This window comes from Hyla sarda, chromosome 12 (assembly GCF_029499605.1).
Source record: "Hyla sarda isolate aHylSar1 chromosome 12, aHylSar1.hap1, whole genome shotgun sequence".
Taxonomy (NCBI): domain Eukaryota; kingdom Metazoa; phylum Chordata; class Amphibia; order Anura; family Hylidae; genus Hyla; species Hyla sarda.
This window is the reverse complement of record NC_079200.1, coordinates 47,646,641-47,667,352: the sequence shown is the minus strand read 5'-3', so window position 1 is coordinate 47,667,352 and position 20,712 is coordinate 47,646,641.

Below are 20,712 nucleotides of genomic sequence, written 5' to 3'. Positions count from 1 at the left end.
GCTCCAGTTTCCATGGCAGCTAGGGGGTCTGCAGCTAGGGGGTCTAACAGCATAAAATAAAAATACAAAAAATTTATGACAATTTGTTTTTCAGTTGATCAGCAAAATTACTAAATAAACAGCAGCATGAGGACCGAGAGGCTCACCAAACAGGTCAGGGATGAAGGTGTGTAGAAGTAAAAAGCAGGGTTATGTTACTAAAAAAACAAAACAAGCTTTCAACATCTTATGAAGCACCGTAAAATCCATCATCAGAAAATGGAAGGAATATGGCACAACCACAAACCTACTAAGGCAAGTCGGCCCACCCAAACTGACAAGCCTGGCAAGGAGATAAATAATTCAGAGAAGCAACTAACTAACAGACCAACAACTAAGGCTGGAGAATCTATCGACAGGACACCTATAAGACACATACTCCACAAATCTGGTCTTTATGGAAAAAATTGCAGAAAGCTGCTGTTAAAAATGAACCACAAGAAATTCCATTTTGAGTTTCGCCCAAGCCATATGGGAGACACAGCAAACATGGTCAGATGAGACCAAAATGAACTTTTTAGTTACCATGCAAACCATCCCCACAGTAATAAATTGGAAGTGGTAACATTGTGCTGTGGGAAAGCTTCTCTTTGGCAGGTACAGGAAAAAAATATCAGAATTGATGAAAAGTTGGATGCAGCCAAATACAGGGCAATCCTTGTAAAAAATTTGATACATTTTGCGAGAGATTTGAGACTGGGACATACATGGAGACTTAACCCGTATAGGACCAAGGGCGTTTGGATATGCCTTCTGTACCTGGGTCTTAAGGACCCAGGGCATACAGGTACGGCTGTGGGAATTTCGGTCCCCGCCGCGCACCGGGCGGGGACCGGACCAGACCCCCCCATGTTGGCGGTCGGCGCAAATCGCAAGTGAATTCACACTTGTGATTTGCGCCTATTCCGGGTCATATGGGTCTATGCTGACCTGGTGACCCAGAATATAAGGAGGATCGCGGTTGTCCATGACACCTACGATCCCCCTGAAGGGATAGGAGTGAGGTGGCAGGGGTGCCACCCCTCCTATCCCTGCTATGGGTCGTCAAAAGCAGCGACCAATAGCAGATCGGGGGTGGCGGGTTAACTTTCATTTTCCCTGTCCTGCCCACCCACAATAGGTGGGGCAGAACGGGGAAACCGAAGGGGAGTGGGCGCCAAAGTTCACTTACCTATCGGTGGAGGCTGCGGGACGCGATCGGCTTCGGCACGGGCGGCATGTCGTGCGGCTGGCTCCCTAGATCCCACGGAAGCCACGATACAGTTGTCTCTACACTGTAACCCTCCAGATGTTGCAAAACTACAACTCACAGCATGCCAAGACAGCTGTTTGGGCATGCTGGGATTTGCAGTTTTGCAACAGCTGGAGGTCTACAGTTTAGAGACCACTGCACAGTGATCTCTATACTGCCCTCTAGATTTTGCAAAACTACAACTCCTAGCATGCCCACACAGCTGTTTGCTGTCTGGGCATGCTGGGATTTGTAGTTTTGCAACATCTGGAGGTCCACAGTTTGGAGATCACTGTGCAGTGATCTCTAACTGTAGCCCTCCAGATGTTGCAAAACTGCAAATCCCAGCATGCCCAGACAGCAAACAGCTGTCTTGGCATGCTGGGAATTGTAGTTGTGTACCTCCAGCTGTTGCATAACTACATGTCCCAGCATCAGTACTTGCTGGGAGTTGTAGTTTTCCAACAGCTATAGACACACTGGTTGGAAAATACTGAGTTAGGTAACAGAACCTAACTGAAGGTTTTCCAACCAGTGTGCCTCCAGCTGTTGCAAAACTACAACTCCCAGCATGCATGGTCTGTCAGTACATGCTGGGAGTTGTAGTTTTGAAACAGCTGGAGGTTTGCCCCCCCATGTGAATGTACAGGGTACATTCCCACGGACAGGTTTACAGTAAGTTTCTTGCTTCAAGTTTGAGTTGCAGCAAATTTTTCGCTGTGGCACACATTTCTAGCAGGAAGTTCACTGTAAACCTCTGCCAGTGCAAATGAACCCTAAAAACACTCCACTACACTAACACATAATAAAGGGTAAAACACTACATATACACCCCCTTACACTGTTTCCCCACCCCCAATAAAAGTGAAATACTTATTGTACGGCAGTGTTTCAAAACGGAGCCTCCAGCTGTTGCAAGACAACAACTCCCGGCATTTCCTGACAGCCACTGACTGTCCAGGCATGCTGGGAGTTTAGAAACAGCTGGAGGCACCCTGTTTGGGAATCACTGGCATAGAATACCCCTATGTCCACCCCTATGCAATCCCTAATTTAGTCCTCCAATGTGCATGGCGCTCTCTCAATTTGTAGCCCTGTCGTATTTCAAGGAAACAGTTTAGTGCCACATATGGAGTATCTCCGTACTCGGGAGAAATTGCACTACAAATTTTGGGGGGCCTTTTCTCCTTTTACCCCTTATGAAAAGTAAAGTTGGGGGCTACACCAGCCTGTTAATGTAAAAAAAAATGCTGGTGTTGCCCCATACTTTTTATTTTCACAACTGTTGGTTTTACACTAACATGCTGGTGTTGTCCTTTACTTTTTATTTTCACGAGAGATAAAAGGAAAAAAAGACCCCCAAAATGTGTAATTTCTCCTGAGTACGGAAATACCCCATATGTGGGCGTAAAATGCTCTGCGGGCGCACAAGGCTCAGGAGTGAGAGCGCACTATGTACATTTGAAAAATAAATTGGTGATTTGCACAGGAGTGGCTGATTTTACAGCGGTTCTGAAATAAACGCAAAAAAAAAGATATACCCACATGTGACCCCATTTTGAAAACTACACCCCAAACGGAACGTAACAAGGGGTATAGTGAGCCTTAACATTCTTCAAAGTTGGATGGAAAAAAAAAATTCACTAAAATGCTGGTGTTACCCTAAATTTTTCATTTTCACAAGGGAAAATAGAAAAAAAGCCCCCCCCCCAAATTTGTAACCCCATTTCTTCTGAGTAACAACATACCCCATATGTGGATGTAAAGTGCTCTGCGGGTGAACTACAATGCTCAGAAGAGATGGAGCGCCATTGGGATTTTGAAGAGAAAATTTGTCCGGAATTGAAGGCCACGTGTTTAAAAAGCCCCCATAGTGCCAGAACAATGGACTCCCCCACATGTTACCCCATTTTGGAAACTACACCCCTCATGTAATGTAATAAGGGGTACAGTGAGCATTTACGCCCACTGTTCAAAAGATCTGTCAAACGCCAGTGAGGTGTAAATACTCACTGCACCCCTTATTAAATTCTGTGAGGGGTGTATTTTCCAAAATGGGGTCACATGTGGGGGGGGGGGTCCGCTGTTCTGGCACCACGGGGGGCTTTGTAAAAGCACATGGCCCCCCGACTTCTATTCCAACCAAATTCTGTCTTCAAAAGCTCAATGGCGCTCCTCCTCTTCTGAGCATTGTAGTTCGCCAGCAGAGCACTTGACGTCCACACATTGGGTATTTCCATACTCAGAAGAAATGGGGTTACAAATGTTGGGGGTCATTTTCTCCTATAACACCTTGTAAAATGGGGTTACAAATGTTGGGGGTCATTTTCCCTATTACCCCTTGTAAAATATTGGGAAAAAACTGCATTTTAGTGAAAACATTTTTTTTTCATTTACACATCTGACTTTAACAAAATGTCGTCAAACACCTGTGAGGTGTTAAGGCTCAATGTACCCCTTCTTGCGTTCCTTGAGGGGTGTAGTTTCCAAAATAGTATGCCATGTGTTTTTTTTTTTTGCTGTTCAAGCACCATAGAGGCTTCCTAAATGCGACATGCCCTCCAAAAACCATTTCAGCAAAATTTGCTTTTCAAAAGCCAAATGTGACTCCTTCTCTTCTGAGCATTGTAGTGCGCCAGCAGAGCACTCAACGTCCTCACATGGGGTATTTACATACTCAGAAGAGATGGGGTCACAAATTTTGGGGGTCATTTTGTCCTATTATCCATTGTAAAAATAGAAAATTTGGTGAAAAACAGTGAATTTTTTTTTTCATTTACACATCCGACTTCAACAAAAAGTCGTGAAACACCTGTGCGGTGTTAAGGCTCACTGGACCCCTTGTTACGTGCCTTGAGGAGTGTAGTTTCCAAAATAGCATGTCATGTTTTTTTTTTTTTTTTTGCTGTTCTGTACCATAGGGGCTTCTTAAATGCGACATGCCCCCCAAAAACCATTTCAGAAAAACTCACTCTCCAAAATCCAACTGTCGCTCCTTCCCTTCTGAGCCCTCTAGTGCACCCACCGAACACTTGACATACACATATGAGGTATTTCCTTACTCGAGAGGGTTACACATTTTAGGACGATTTCTCTCCTTTTACCCCTTGTAAAAATTAAAAAAACGGGTCTACAAGAACATGCGAGTGTAAAAAAATGAAGATTTTTAATTTTCTCCTTCAATTTGCTGCTATTCCTGTGAAACACCTAAAGGGTTAACAAACCTTTTGAATGTCATTTTGATTACTTTGAGAGGTGCAGTTTTTATAATGGGGTCATTTGTGGGGTATTTCTAATAAGAAGGCCCTTCAAATCCACTTCAAAACAGAACTGGTTCCTGAAAAATTTCGATTTTGAAAATGTTGTGAAAAATTGGAAAATTGCTGCTATACTTTGAAGCCCTCTAATGTCTTCCAAAAGTAAAAACATGTAAACTTTATGATGGAATCATAAAGTAGACATGTTGTATATGTGAATCAATATATAATTTATTTGGAATATTCATTTTCCTTATAAGCAGAGAGCTTCAAAGTAAAACAAAATGTGAAATTTTAAATTTTTTCATAAAATTTTGGAATTTTCCCCAAGAAACGATGCAAGTATCAACAAATTTTACCACTCACATAAAGTAGAATATGTCACGAAAAAAACTGTCTCGGAATCAGAATGAAAGGTAAAAGCATCCCAGAGTTATTAATGTTTAAAGTGACAGTGGTCAGATGTGCAAAAAATGGACAGGTCCTACAGTGAAAATAGGCTGGGTCCTTAAGGGGTTAAAAAGTGTACAATAATTAAGATTTTTTATATATATATATATATATATATATATATATATATATATATATACACACATATATATATATATACATATAAACCCCCCCCCCCCCAACAAAAATTTCAATCACCCTCTTTTTCCCATTTAGATAAAAATTAAATAATTATATATCGGCATATAACACACACTTTTAAAACTTAAAGGTAAGGCAAAAAGCCTGCCTGTGTGTTGTACGCCGATAAATGTGCTGGTCACTGATCTAAAGTGGCCGCAGTGGCGGCTGCTTGTTAAGGATCAGAAGCCTGGCCGTGGCCACTTTAAATCAGTGACCAGCGGCGTCTCCTGCTGGCTTAGACTTCTCGCCGCTCTGCTTTTTATTTTTCTTACCTCCCCCTTCCTCATAATTCCACCTTTCCCCTGCTTTTTTAATTTTTTTAATTTTCCTTATCTGGCTGTGCTTTGGCGGGTCTTGCGGGCTACGTCACTTTTCATTTCCTGCAGCCCCCACTAGTCAGAGTGGCCGAAGCGCCGGCGGCTTAAGTTCAGCAGCTCAGCTGGGGCCACTTTAGAATAGTGACCAGCGGTGACTGCAGGAAATGAAAAGTGACGTCCCTGATACCGCGCAGAGGAGTCGGCAGAGGACGTCACTCATCTGCTTCCCTGACTACACTGCCAGCAAGACCCTCTGCCTGTTGAAGCTCAGCCAGGTAAGGAAAATAAAAAAAACTATAAAAAGCAGGTGGAAAGGGGGAATGATGAGGCATGGGAAGAATGGCATAGGAGGAACGATGAGGGGGGGAATGATGGGGAGGATGATGAGACAGGGGGAAATGATGAGGGGGTGATGAGGCACTAAAGGGGTAATGTCTGTATGGCTAGTGGTCTATGGCAGGGGGAAATGATGAGGGGGGATGATTAGACATGGAGGGGGCGATGAGAGGGGGTAAATGTGGCACAGGGAATGATGTGCCACTGGGGGGGATGGGACCAAACTGAGGTGCAGGGGAAATCAAAGTTGGGGGGATGATGTGGCATTTAGTCCAAGTCATTTATTTTACATTTATTTTTTAACTTAAATTTAACTGTAAGTATTGGGATTCGTGTTATACGCCAGTGCGTGTTAAACGCCTATAAATACGGTGTATGTATATATATATATATATATATATATATATATATATATATATATATATTTATTTAATGTTTATGATCCCCATGGTGAGTGGTGTAAAAAAAAGTGAAAAAAAAAAAAGAAAAAAAACACTGCAGAGTTGCTGATTTATGGTCACATCTAGAGATGAGCGAATTTTTGAAAAATTTGATTCGGCCGATTCGCCGAATTTTACCCAACAATCACTATTAAGAGCTATTTCTGGGCTACAGAAAGCCTTAATAGGAACACTTTGTCTTGTCATAACACGCATAGGTTATGTGCTGTGTTAGTGAAATAATACTGTTATTCAGTATGTAAACAAGAATTTCCAGCACAGCAGCTTCTCTTCCAGCTTCATTGCAAAATAAATAATCCTGCACACAGGACAGGAAAATAGTGACACGTTTCAAGACCTTAGTCATTCAACAATGGATTAAAAACCAGAACCCTATATAGGGAGAGGAAGCTGGATTGATTCCTCACATTTGTGGAACCCGGTCAGCTTAACTCTTTACATACTCTTAATACACAGTGAGTTAAAATCATTCATGTTTTATGAACATAAATAAGGTGTAATTTAAAAGTCACAGGTCAATATATAAGAACACAAATGTAAATGTATAAATGTGTAATGCCCTAGACATATAGCAGGAATGTGGAGAGAGATGCACACAAAAAAAAAAAAACATTAAATCTGCATGGTGTGAATTGGTGTCACATCCCATATAAAAGATGACATCAGGCGGGTGGCAGGATCAGAATAGTAGCTGAGGCAGGTAGGCAGAAGAAAACAGTCTCTTAAAAGTGTTAGTGTGCACAAGTAAGTATTGAGGATAAGCATTACGTAAAACTTAACTTGGAATAATATTCTTAGGATATGTACCCAATTTTTTTTTTATTTAACAAAAGGAAAGGTGTGCAAAAAACACCATGTGCCACCTACACCACCAAGTATTGATGTGATGCAAATAACTCTAAAAGGTAGAAGGGTCCACATATGGTCCATTGTAGCCGGTGGGAGTAAAAACTTCCCCTATAAGGCCCTACTTTCACATTATTAATTCCCTTCTTTGCAAGTGTTACTTGCCGTAAAAAGGGCGGCCCCACACAGGAACCTCTCACTATGCCCACCTACAAACACTGCCATTTCCCAGGGTTTTTAGGTGGAAATAGGGAGAGGTTCCTGTGTGGGGCCGCCCTTTTTAAGATGAGCAACACTTTCCTTGAAAAAGTGAAAGGGAACAATGTATTGTCCTTTGTAGCAGGTGGGGGTAAAAACTTCCCCTGTAAGGCCCTACTCTCGCCCTATAAATTCCCTCCTTGGCAAGTGTTACTCTCCCTTAAAAGGGCGGCCCCACAAAAGAAACTCTCCCTATTTCCACTTAAAAAACCCTGGGAAATGGCAGTGTTTGTAGGTGGAAATAGGGAGAGGTTCCTGTGTGGGGCCGCCCTTTTTAGGGCGAGTAACACTTGCAAAGAAGGGAATTAATAATGTGAGAGTAGGGCCTTACAGGGGAAGTTTTTACTCCCACTGGCTACAATGGACCATACGTTGTTCCTTTCTACCTTTTAGAGGTCTTTGCATCACATCAATACTTGGTGGTGTAGGTGGCACATGGTGTTTTTTTTAACGTCTTTCCTTTTCTTAGATATAAAAAAATTGGGGTCCATATACACTGCTAAAAAAAAAAAGGAAACACTACGATAACACATCCTAGATCTGAATGAAAGAACTAATTGTATGAAATACTTTCATCTTTACATAGTTGAATGTGCTGACAACAAAATCACACAAAAATTATCAATGGAAATCAAATTTATCAACCCATGGAGATCTGGATATAGAGTCACACTCAAAATCAAAGTGGAAAAACACACTACAGGCTGATCCAACTTTGATGTAATGTCCTTAAAAAAAGTCAAAATGAGGCTCAGTCGTGTGTGTGGCCTCAATGTGCCCGTATGACCTCCCTACAACACCTGGGCATGCTCTTGATGAGGTGGCGGATGGTCTCCTGAACCTGGACCTGGACTAAAGCATACGCCAACTCCTGGACAGTCTGTGGTGCAACATGGCATTGGAGGATTGGAGCAAGACATGATGTCCCAGATGTGCTCAATCGGATTCAGGTCTGGGGAACAGGTGGGCCTGTCCATAGCATCAATGCTTTCCTCTTGCAGGAACTGCTGACACACTCCAGCCTCATGAGGTCTAGCATTGTGTTGCATTAGGAGGAACTCCGGGCAAACCGCACCAGCATGTGGTCTTACAAGGGGTCTGAGGCAGTCAGGCTACCTCTGGAAAGCCCATGGAGGACTGTGCGGCCCCCCAAAAAATGCCACCCCATTACTGACCCACCGCCAAACCGGTCATGCTGGAGGATGTTGCAGGCTGCAGAACGTTCTCTATGGCATCTCCAGACTCTGTCACCTCTGTCACATGCTCAGTGTGAACCTGCTTTTATCTGTGAAGAGCACAAGTCACCAGTGGCGAATTTGCCAATCTTGGTGTTCTCTGGCAAATGCCAAACGTCCTGCACGGTGTTGAATTGTAAGCACAACCCCCACCTGTTGATGTCGGGCCCTCATACCACCCTCATGGAGTCTGTTTCTGACCATTTGTAGCCTGCTGGAGGACATTTTGCAGGGCTCTGGCAGCGCTCCTCCTGCTCCTTCTTGCACAAAGGCAGAGATAGCTGTCCTGCTGCTGGGTTGTTGCCTCCTACGGTCTCCTCCACGTCTCCTGATGTACTGCCTTTCTCCTGGTAGCGCCTCCATGCTCTGGACACTACACTGACAGACACAGCATACCTTCGTGCCACAGCTCGCATTGATGTGCCATCCTGGATGAGCTGCACTACCTGAGCCACTTGTGTGTGTGTTGCAGACTCCGTCTCATGCTACCATTAGAGTGAAAGCACCGCCAGCATTTAAAAGTGACCAAAACATCAGCCAGGAAGCATAGTAACTGAAAAGTGGTCTGTGGTCACCACCTGCAAAACCACTCCATTATTGGGGGTGTCTTGCTAATTGCCTATAATTTCCACCTGTTGTCTGTTCCATTTGCACAACAGCATGTGAAATTGAATGTCAGTCACTGTTGCTTCCTGAGAGGACAGTGTGATTTCACAGAAGTGTGATTGACTTGGAGTTATATTGTATTGTTTAAGTGTTCCCTTTATTTTTTTGAGCAGTGTATTTTATCCTAAGAAAAGTAAAGTTTTAGCTAATGCATATCCTCAGTACTTACTTGTGGTCTGATGTGGAGGAATTTCTGTAACTGGGGAGAAGCACCTTAAATATGTTTTGCACTATCCATATTTGTGAAGTTTTGGTGTGGCACCATGGTCAATCTACTCAGATGCATCAGGCATTGGTGGGTGGAAATCCTGGCTGATCCATCCCTGATTCATCTTGACAAAGATCAGTCTCTCCACATTTTTGGTGGACAGACGAGTTCTCCTTGGGGTGACTATGGCCCCCGCCGCACTAAACACCTGCTCTGATGGCACACTACTGGCTGGGCAGGACAGCTTTTCCAGGGCAAGCTCTGCTAGTTGTAGCCACAAATCAAGTTTGGCTGCCCAAAAATCCAGCGGATCTTCAAAATGTGTTGGCACGGGCATTTCAAGGTATGCCACCACCTGCTGGTTCAGGTACTGCTCCAGGTCTACCTGCTGCTGATAAGTTGCCTCACTATGCGGTTGAAGAAAGCTACTCATCAGCGACTGTAGACTCAGTTTGTCCTCCCTTTCAGTTAGTGTAAAAAAAAGTCCCCATTTTGTGCCAGTATCAAGGTTCTAATAAGGTGGATAGCCAGAAGTCATCCCACTGCCAAATGGTGACCATTCGGCAGTCACTACACAAGCAAGTGAGCATGCGTTGTGCCATTTGTGCAAGTGACTCAGAAGGACTCCCTAACTCCATCTCCACTGCATACTGCCACGGTGTGCCAGGGTCCCCTGTCTCGCCTTCCTCATAACCATCTACCTTCTCTGGCTGCTCCTGCTCCTCTTCTCCTGTCAGATGACTAGAAAAAACGCCCATTTCGTGAAGCCTAAACTGTGCTCCACTGTGCCCTCCCCCTCCGCCTCCTCTTCCAGTTGAGCCCCCACAGGGCTCATGTGGCTGTGAGATGTAGGCAACACATCTCCAGTGCCCTGACCAGCCATCGTTTCCAACACGTGTTGTAGTAAATGAAGCAGTGGAATGACGGCATTCATCCTGTAATCCTGGCGACTGACTAATAATGTGGCTTCCTCATAGGGCCTAAGCAAACGGCAGGTGCCACGTATGAGTTGCCACTGGTACACATTGAAGTTACACAGGGGAGTCCCCCTATCCACTTGGACCATCAAGAAATTGGTGACGGCTTTTCTCTGTTCATATAGTCGGTCCAACATATGGAGGGTGGAATTCCAATGTGTGGAAACATTGCAAATCAGACTGTTGGAGGATACCATTCTAACGCTGCAGCTCAAGGAGGGTGTGCGAGTGGCTAAAGTGCATGCAAAGTTTCCTTCCCATTGTTAGGATGTATTGCAGATGGGGGGAACACTTCAGGAACCTCTTGACAACCAGATTGAACACGTGTGCCATGCAGGGCGCATGGCTCCGGCTTCCTTGTCGCAGCACAGACAAGATTTTCTTTCCATTGTCGGTCACCATGGTTCCCATTTCCAGTTTTCGTGGAGTAAGCCATGATTCGATTTCTTGACGAATGACTTTTAGCAGTTCCTCCCCTGTGTGACTCAGTTCGCCAAGGCAAGCCATGTGAAGAACAGCATGACACCACTGCGCCTTGCACACATGGTATGCTGGAGGGGCACTGAGACTTGTCCGTGCAGTGGAGGCTGAGGACACGTTGGAGGATGAGGAGGCGGAGTCGCACACTGTTGCAGGACTAATGGCCTGAGAGCATGGAGGCAGAAGCGGCATGACCTGTCCAAGTTGCTGTTGTGGCTGTGCAGGAACCACATTTACCCAGTGGGCTGTAAATTACATGTATTGCCCCTGACCGTAGTTACATCTCTACACGTTGGCGCTGCTGTGCACTTTGGTACACACCGACAGGCTCAAGGACTGGCCCACATTCTGTTCCACAAAATTGTGCAGGGCTGATACTGACTTTTTTGCAAAGAAATGTCGGCTTGGGACTCTCCACCTATGCTCGGCACAAGCTATCAGTTCTCTGAAAGGTGCAGAGTCCACCACTTGAAAAAGGAGGGACTGCAGCACCAACAACTTGGACTGGAGCACATTCAGCTTCTGCGCCGTTGCATGAGTAGGCGCATACTTGTCTCAAATTTTATGGAGACACTGCATATGTTGATGCAGGGCCGTGGTGCCCACATTGGGACCCTGACCACACTTCACCTTCTGCTGACACATCTTGCATCTGGCAGGTTAACATCCTTCGGATGCTTGATAAAAACTGCCACACTGCCAAGTAGATGATTTTCCTCCCAACAGTCCGCACTGATTGACTGCCCCTGCTGCCGACTCCTGGAACCCCTGTTCCACTACCTCCCAGGAAGGTAGGCTGCCACGAAGCAGGTGGTCTACCCTGGGCACGTTGGGTTCCAGACTTCCCACTTCCACCATGCTGACTCCCAACCATGCTACCACCTTGCTGGCTCAGTTGCTGCCTCACGGGCAACCTGCAACCCTCTTCTCCTGATGATGATGAAGCACCTTCTGCACCCAGCTCCCAAGTGTCGCTTTATCATCATCGAGTTGTGTCTGCACGTCACTGATGTCCTCCTCAGGTTCCTCAACAGTGTCTGCTTCAGGAGCCTGAATGCTCGCAATACCACCTTCCACGCCACTCTCTTCATGACTACATGCCCGTCTAGCGGAGGAAGTGGCGGATGTCGCCTCCACTTCTTGGATGGGCAGTAGTTGCTGACTGTCCTCTAGTAGATCGCTCTCACTAAATAGTTGAGCTGAACCCACAGCATAGGATACTTATGTGGGGGAGGGAACAGCATAGGACAGAGGAAATGGGGGGGGGGGAGGGACTGCTCCAGGGCCATGCCAACTCAGGGTTGTGTCTGAGGAACACACCAACTGTTGACTGGGGGTGTCAGATGTCACTTGTAATGAAGTGGATGACCGTGTTAACCAATCCATGATGGCCTCTCACTGCGACTCCTGCTGCCACTCGCCTTTAGTCTGCTGTGACCTCTGTCTGTGCCTGATGAATTTAGGCCTCTGCCACACACCAGCAGGTGTGTACTTTTGGCTGGCCTTTCACAGTAACTAGGCCCTTAAGAATTAAACAGGAATAAAATGGTATACCACATAGATGTGTGTACGTGGTATGCACTTATGAGGGGAGTACAATACGCTCCACTATGCTTAAAACAGTATTGTTTACAACACCAGCAGGTGTGTACTTTTCACTGGCCTTTCACAGTAACTAGGCCCTTAAGACTATAACAGGAACAAAATGGTACACCACATAGATGTATGTGTCAGGATTCGGCAGGCTGGAGGTGGATCCTCTGTGTCAGAGAGGGATTGGTGTGGACTGTGTCGGTGGACCGGTTCTAAGTTGCTACTGGTTTTCACCAGAGCCCGCCGCAAAGCGGGATGGTCTTGCAGCGGCGGTAGCAACCAGGTCGTATCCACCGGCAACGGCTCAACCTCTCTGACTGCTGAGATAGGCGTGGTACAAGGGATTAGACAAGAGCAAGGTCGGACGTAGCAGAAGGTCAGGGCAGGCAGCAAGGATCGTAGTCAGGGGCAACGGCAAGAGGTCTGGAACACTGGCTTGGGATACACAAGGAACGCTTTCACTGGCACAATGGCAACAAGATCCGGCAAGGAAGTGAAGGGGAAGTGAGGTAATATAGGGAAGTACACAGGTGAACACACAAATTAAAACCATGCGCCAATCAGTGGCGCACTGGCCCTTAAAATCGCAAAGAGCCGGCGCGCGCGCGCCCTAGGGAGCAGGGCCGCGCACGCCGGGACAGCACAGACGGGGAACGAGTCTGATAAGCGGGTCGGGATGCGCACCGCGAGCGGGCGCGTCCCGCATCGCGAATCGCATCCCGTCTGGGGACATTATCGCAGCGCACCCGGTCAGCGGGTCTGACCGGGCGCTGCGAACAGGAGAATGCTGTGAGTGTTCCGGGGAGGAGTGGCGACCCGGAGCGCTCGGCGTAACAGTATGTATGTTGTATGCACTTATGAAGGGAGTACAATACGCTCCACTACACTTAAAACAGTATTTGTCTACAACACCAGCAGGTGTTTACTTTTGGCTGGCTTTTCACAGTAACTAGGCCCTTAGGACTATAACAGGAACAAAATGATACACCACATAGATGTACGTACATGGTAGGCACTTATGAGTAGAGTACAATACGCTACACTAAGCTTAAAACAGTATTTGTCTACAACACCAGCAGGTGTTTACTTTTGGCTGGCCTTTCACAGTTAATAGGCCCTTAGGACTATAACAGGAACAAAACGGTACACCACATAGATGTACGTACGTGGTATGCACTTATGAGGGGAGTACAATACGCTCCACTATGCTTAAAACAGTATTTGTCCCCAACACCAGCAGGTGTGTATTTTTGGCTGGCCTTTCACAGTAACTATGCCCTCAGGACTATAACGGGAACAAAATAGTACACCACGTAGATGTATGTACATGGTATGAACTTATGAGGGGAGTACAATACGCTCCACAATGCTTAAAACAGTATTTGTCTACAACACCAGCATGTGTGTACTTTTGGCTGGCCTTTCACAGTAACTAGGCACTTAAGACTTTATCAGGAACAAAATAATACATCATCTATGTACGCACAGGTTACAATTAATAGAGGACAATATGCTCCGCTACGCAGCCTGTATTAAGCAGGCATTAATAGCAATTGATTATGGCTTTTAGTGCTCTGCTCACCCTAACTGGCTGGCTACTATTAGCTTTTCAGTTGTTGTAAACACCAGTGATGCAGCAGACAGTTGCTGTGTACTACACCCAAAATTGCACTTTCTCTCTCAATCTCTCTTCCTTCCCTATCAGTGCTTCTAGACTGGATTTGGGCTTGAGGTGAATCGCTGCTGTTAAAATGCTTTTCTGTGCAACACATACTGCTCTCTGTCTCTCTCTCTCTCTCTCTCTCTCTCTCTCTGCAATAGAACGCTGATGTGACTGGCCGCAAGATGGCTGCCGATTATATAGGGCTGTGACATCACAGGGGTGGCTGGTTGCTGATAGTCTGCATGCTGCATGTGATTCAGGGTCATCCCGTCTATCCATGTTCCCACCTTCCCAGAATTCCTGCCCCATGTCCTGACATGTGTAGCCATCATCTTAGATGCCCTGAAGCCTGGACCGCACTAAATGGAGTTTAATGAAGTGATTTGTGCGATTGAATCGCACCGATATTCTGATTCGCTGTAAAGCTAATTTTTCCTGAAATTCGTAGCAAATTCGGATTCTTCAGATTAGATTCACTCATCCCTAGTCTCATCATACATCAGAAAAAAATGAATAATAAAACAAACAAAAAGCCCTACCAAAATAACAATTGTACAGACCAAAAAAATACAAATCATGGTGCAAGAAATAATCCCTCATACGGTCCCATATACAGAAAAATAGAAAAGGTATAGGAGTCTGAATAGGAAAAGTTTAAAAGGTTACTCCACCTCTTAACATCTTATCCCCCCGCGATCTCTGAGCTGTCACCAGTGATGTACTGAACATGGAAGCTTGGGGCTTCTGTGTTTGTCACGCCATGACCCTCCATTTATGTCCCATAGACATGAATGGAGGGGGCATGACGGCAGTGGTCCCCCATCATCTGGCAAGGAGCAGAGCTCGCTCTGTGCATTGAATTATGGGGTGCTGCACCTGAGATCGCAGGGGATCCAAGGGGCTGGACCCCCCCCACGCGATCAGACATCTTAAGATGTTTAGGGGCGCAGTACCCCTTTAAGCACATTTATACTATGTTAATATATGTATTGCTTTAAAGGTAACATGCCAAAGAAAGTCACTTAAAAGTGGCAATTTTTTATTTATTTTTTTCTAATTTCATACTACAAAAAAAAAAAAGAGTTCCTGAACCGGACCCCACTCTCTGAGAGAGGCTTGTGGTGTAAACAGCACGTTGCATTAGACCATCGGAGTTGCCCTAGTACAGTACCCGGGTTTCTCCTGCACTGCCATAGAGTTGTTTTTCACCAGGAGTTAAAGGACGGGTAGGGATCTGTGTAGGTGTGCCTTTTGATGTTTTGCACTAGGCAATAATAATTCTAATATGATCAGCATTTCTATAATAGAGCAGTGACCTGCAACAGAAACACATCTTCTTTAATTAGAAACATAAGATCACAAAGATCCTTAAGAGCAGGATTTACTGAATATTACAGATACTTCATTATTAAATTACATTTTACAGTAAAGATAAAAGCTTCTTCATATCTAGTGAAGTATATCATTTCATCACTGTGCTTGATTTAATTCTTTCTGTAGGCAGCAATGGCTTAGTTTTTAATTTTTTTTTACATGTCTGTTAAATATTACCTGCCGTGATGGCATAAAATACAAAAATAAGAGTGTTAAAAGGGTATTCCAGCCCTAAAGAAACGTACCCTATACCCATAGAATTGTTGGGGTTTGGCCTCTGGGACTCGATTAGCCGGGCTCCCTGAACTTTCGCGAAATGTTCAGTTCTGGTTGAACCAGTTTGTCACTTACCGGCAATGAAATAAGCCCCTAAACACATGTATAACCTGCCTAAAAGCTCTAAAGCCCTGTATAACACTGTTAGAAATGTATTCAAGTGATTTTTAAACTGGTTTTAAGGCTCAGCTATGGTGACGTGCTAGCGGATTTTGCACGCTTATTAACACTAAAATAAAGCTGCATAAAGTATACCTGTTAGATGCCTGCAGGGGTTCAAATGCACAAAGAGGTATCGGAAGACAAAGAGGCTTTTTCCAAGCGTTCCAAAAATTATCTCTTTTTTAGTTGAAACAGGATTGGTGTCCCAAAATAGTGAAGACAAATAATTTTTTGTATGGGGGGTGGGGCTTATAATAGCCTGCGGACAGCAGGGGTGGTGGTAGTACTGTCTAATCAGTTGCATCTGGCACAGGAGGTTTAAATTCTACATTGATCCATGCCTGATTCATTTTAACAAATGTGAGTTTTTTCCCATGTTGCTGCCAGACAATCTAGTTTCCTTATGGGGTTACGATGCTGCTTGCCGTGCCGAACAATTTCTCAAATGCTACACTGGAATGTTAAAAAATATATTTTTCTAATTTTTTATTAACCCCTTAAGGACGCAGGGTTTTTCAGTTTTTGCACTCTCGTTTTTTCCTCCTTACCTTTTTAAAAATCATAACCCTTTCAATTTTCCACCTAAAAATCCATATTATGGCTTATTTTTGCATCACCAATTCTACTTTGCAGTGAAATTAGTCATTTTACCCAAAAATTCACAGCGAAATGGAAAAAAAAATAATTGTGCGACAAAATCGAAAAAAAAAAACATCATTTTGTAATTTTGGGGCCTTCCGTTTCTACGCAGTGCATATTTTGGTAAAAATGACACCTTATAATTATTCTGTAGGTCCATACGGTTAAAATGATACCCTACTTATATAGGATTCATTTTGTCGTACTTCTGGAAAAAATCATAACTACATGTAGGAAAATTTATACGTTTAAAAATGTCATCTTCTGACCCCTAGAACTTTTTTATTTTTCCACTAACAGGGCGGTTTGAGGACTCATTTTTTGCACCATGATCTGAAGTTTTTATCGGTACCATTTTTGTTTTGATCAGACTTTTTGATCACTTTTTATTCATTTTTTAAAGGTATAAAAAGTGACCAAAATACGCTTTTTTGGACTTTGGAATTTTTTTTACGTGTACTCCATTGACCGTGTGGTTTAATTAACTATATATTTTTATAGTTCGGACATTTACGCACGCGGCGATATGTTTATTTTTATTTACAATGTTTTATTTTTTTATGGGAAAAGGGGGGTGATTCAAACTTTTATTAGGGAAGGGGTTAAATGACCTTTATGAACACTTCTTTTTAACTTTTTTTTTGCAGTGTTATAGCTCCCATAGGGACCTATAACACTGCACACACTGATCTTTTACACAGATCACTGGCATGTATTAACACGCCTGTGATCAGTGGTATCGGCGCTTGACTACTCCTGCCTGGATCGCAGGCACGGAGCAGTCATTCGTCGATCTGACACCGAGGAGGCAGGTAAGAGCCCTCCCAGTGTCCTGTAAGCTGTTCAGGACGCCGCAAATTCACTGTGGCGGTACCGAACAGCTCGTCTGAGCAGCTGGCTTACTTTCACTTTCATTTCAGATGCGGCGGTCAGCTTTGATCGCCGTGTCTGAAGGGTTAATACAGGGCATCACCGCGATCGGTGATGTCCTGTATTAGTCGCGGGTCCCGGCCGTTGATAGCCGCCGGGACCGACCCGATATGACGCGGGGACACCGCGTGACCCCGCGGCAGATCGCGGGAGCCGGCGGAGGACGTAAATATACGTCCTTCGTCGTTAAGGGGTTAAAGATATTTTTCATTTTCTTCCAGGCTTCGCTGGAAGTAGCAGTAGGAAGGGTAATGGCGGACTATAGGGACTGTTAGCATCCAGAAAAATGTTTCAAATTGAGGTTTTTCAAGTTTTTAAAGAAGCCTGTAGTATCCAGCATACAGCAGGAGGAGACCGTCTACTGGTATCCAGCATAGAGCAGGAGGTGGGGGCTCATAGTAGTCAGAATACAGCAGGAGATGGGATACTGGTGGGTCTATTAGTATCCAACATACAGCAGGATGTGGCATATTCAATATGGGGTGCTCAATGTACACACTTTTTTATTATGCTGTTATCTTACAACCAGGTGCGATTAAACCAATTTTATATTCTTTTATAGTCACTGAGATCACCCGTAGATCAAGACTGTGCTCACCTTCCTGTGGAATTGTGTATATTAGGTTTTGTGCTCTGCCTACTGTGGAGGTTATGATGTGAAAAGGCTTTCTGGCTTCTGTACGATTGCTCTTTCTCTTGCTCATATGATCTCTCTCTGTATTGCTGCTTACATGGCAATACATGGGTTTAAAACTGTGTCGAAAACCCTTCCCCCTTGCTGTCTCCTATTGTCCTGGACTCCTGGTAGCAGATTGACATATAAACCAGCGAATAATTGTATAACCTGGGGTCATCAAGTGATAGTTGCAAGGCTGGTCTACCCTGATATCATCTCACTGCCCCAGTACTTTCATTTTCCTCTGGGCACCAAAGCACCATATGTTCTTCATCCCTCATGTTATGATTTTGCACATTTCCAGGTTCCTTTGAACCAAACTGGGAAAGGTCCGCAGGGGTCGGCTCACTCATCTCTATTTGTAATCAAATACATAGAGATAAGTGTGTGTGCTTGTCTATGTATTTCTGAAAACTTAATCTCACCTACTATCTCTTGTATTTCTCACATTACTTCATAACGGACTCTTGCATTGCAGGGTTTGTGCACTTGGGCGTATGCGGAGCTGTGCTGTTGAGGGTGGCAGGAGCTGTGGAGGTGGATGGTGTTGATTGTTCATTTATTTATTTTTATTTTGAAAGCCTAAATGAGTCTAACTTTTCTGTCGAGCTTCAGTGCCTACTCTTTGTAGTGGGTATATTTTGTGTGTGATGATGGGAACCATGGGAGGACAGAGCCAATTAGGGCTTTGCAGGTCCCGAGTCTCTTACAGCTATAATGCGGCTTGTTTCTCTGATGGACAAAGCTGACAGATTTGTGTAGTGTTTCATTAGTAGGATGTGACTGAATAGGCTCCGAGAATACATTTGTTTTTTCAATATAATATAGGTTTCTAAATGTATTCTACAAGCCCTAAATGGAGTGTCCACTGTTCATGAATAGCTTTTAGTGACCCGATATTCTTACAAGCTACTTTAATTCCAATAAGTAATTGTTAAGTGCAAAAGTGCAACTTATTTTAAAACTATTTATAGCTGGTTTGCAGCATCCATGTTGACAAATGAAATGTGTACGGGGATATTAGTTTTTCATAACACATAATAAAATAATAAAAAAAGGCACCACACACAGACCCCAGCCGAGTCCCCCCCCCCCCAACTGTGTTCACTAACAGCATTTGTTTGAATTTTCGTGTGTGTTTTTTTTTTTTTTTACAGTTTCTGATATTTTTTATAGCTAATAAATTCTATGGCCATATGTTACTTTAAAGGGTCGTTCCAGTATGAAACAAATATTATATGTTGGAAGAAAATGAAGTATTGGGAAAGGCTCACCTTGCTACTGGACACAAATTAACTGAGCAAATGGAATGACACCTATACCCTCAAGTGCCTGGAAAAATAGCATAGAAAATATAATGGAAACGGTGCTTGAAGTTACACGGACTCCAGATCTCATAATACATATATATATATATATATATATATATATATATATATATATATATATTACCTCATATGCCGATAAAAATAGCCTACTAGTGCAGTCACAGGGCCCTTGTGACCCATCAACGGCTGATAAAAATATATAAACCAAAAGGCATAAAACACATTAATAAAAAATAATAGAACCTAATTGCTGCTGCTTATAAAACACTGACATCTGGTATACCACAAATACAAATGGAGGAAGTCCCCTTATTAAATATGGAAGGGCATTATGTAACTTATAGTCCTACCATTTGTGGAATCAGTCTTAGGGTGCATGCACAGTACGTTTCTTAAGATACGGGACCGTATACGGCTGGGGAGAGGGGGGCGGTTTCCCGACCGGACCTACAAACGTAGTCAACAGCGCTTTTAGGTCCGGTCGGGAAACCGTATACGGGGCAAAACGGAGCCGACCGGAGGCAGCGTTTCACTCTGGTCGCTCTTTGAAATACATTAGATACGGGACCGCATATGGCAGCGTGTGGTTGCCCCACCCCCGACTCTCCGCTCCCCTCTCCCCAGCCGTATACGGTCCTGTATCTTAAGAAACGTAGTGTGCATGCAATCTTAACCCCTTCATGACCCAGCCCATTTTCACCTTCATGACCTGGGCATTTTTTGAAAATCTGACCACTGTCACTTTAAACATTAATAACTTTGGAATGCTTTTACTTATCATTCTGATTCCGAGACTGTTTTTTCACGACATATTCTACTTTATGTTATCGGTAAAATTTCACTGATATTTGTATCCTTTCTTGGTAAAAAATCAAAAAATTTCATGAAAATTTTGCATTTTTCTAACTTTGAAAGTCTCTGCTTGAAAGGAAAATGGATATTCCAAATAAATTACATATTGATTCATATATACAATATGTCTACTTTGTGTTTGCATTAAAAAATTGACAAGTTTTTACTTTTGGAAGACACCAGAGGGCTTCAAAGTTCCGCAGCAATTTTCAAATTTTTCTCAAGATTTTCAAAATCGTAATTTTTCAGGGCCCAGTTCAGGTTGGAAGTGGATT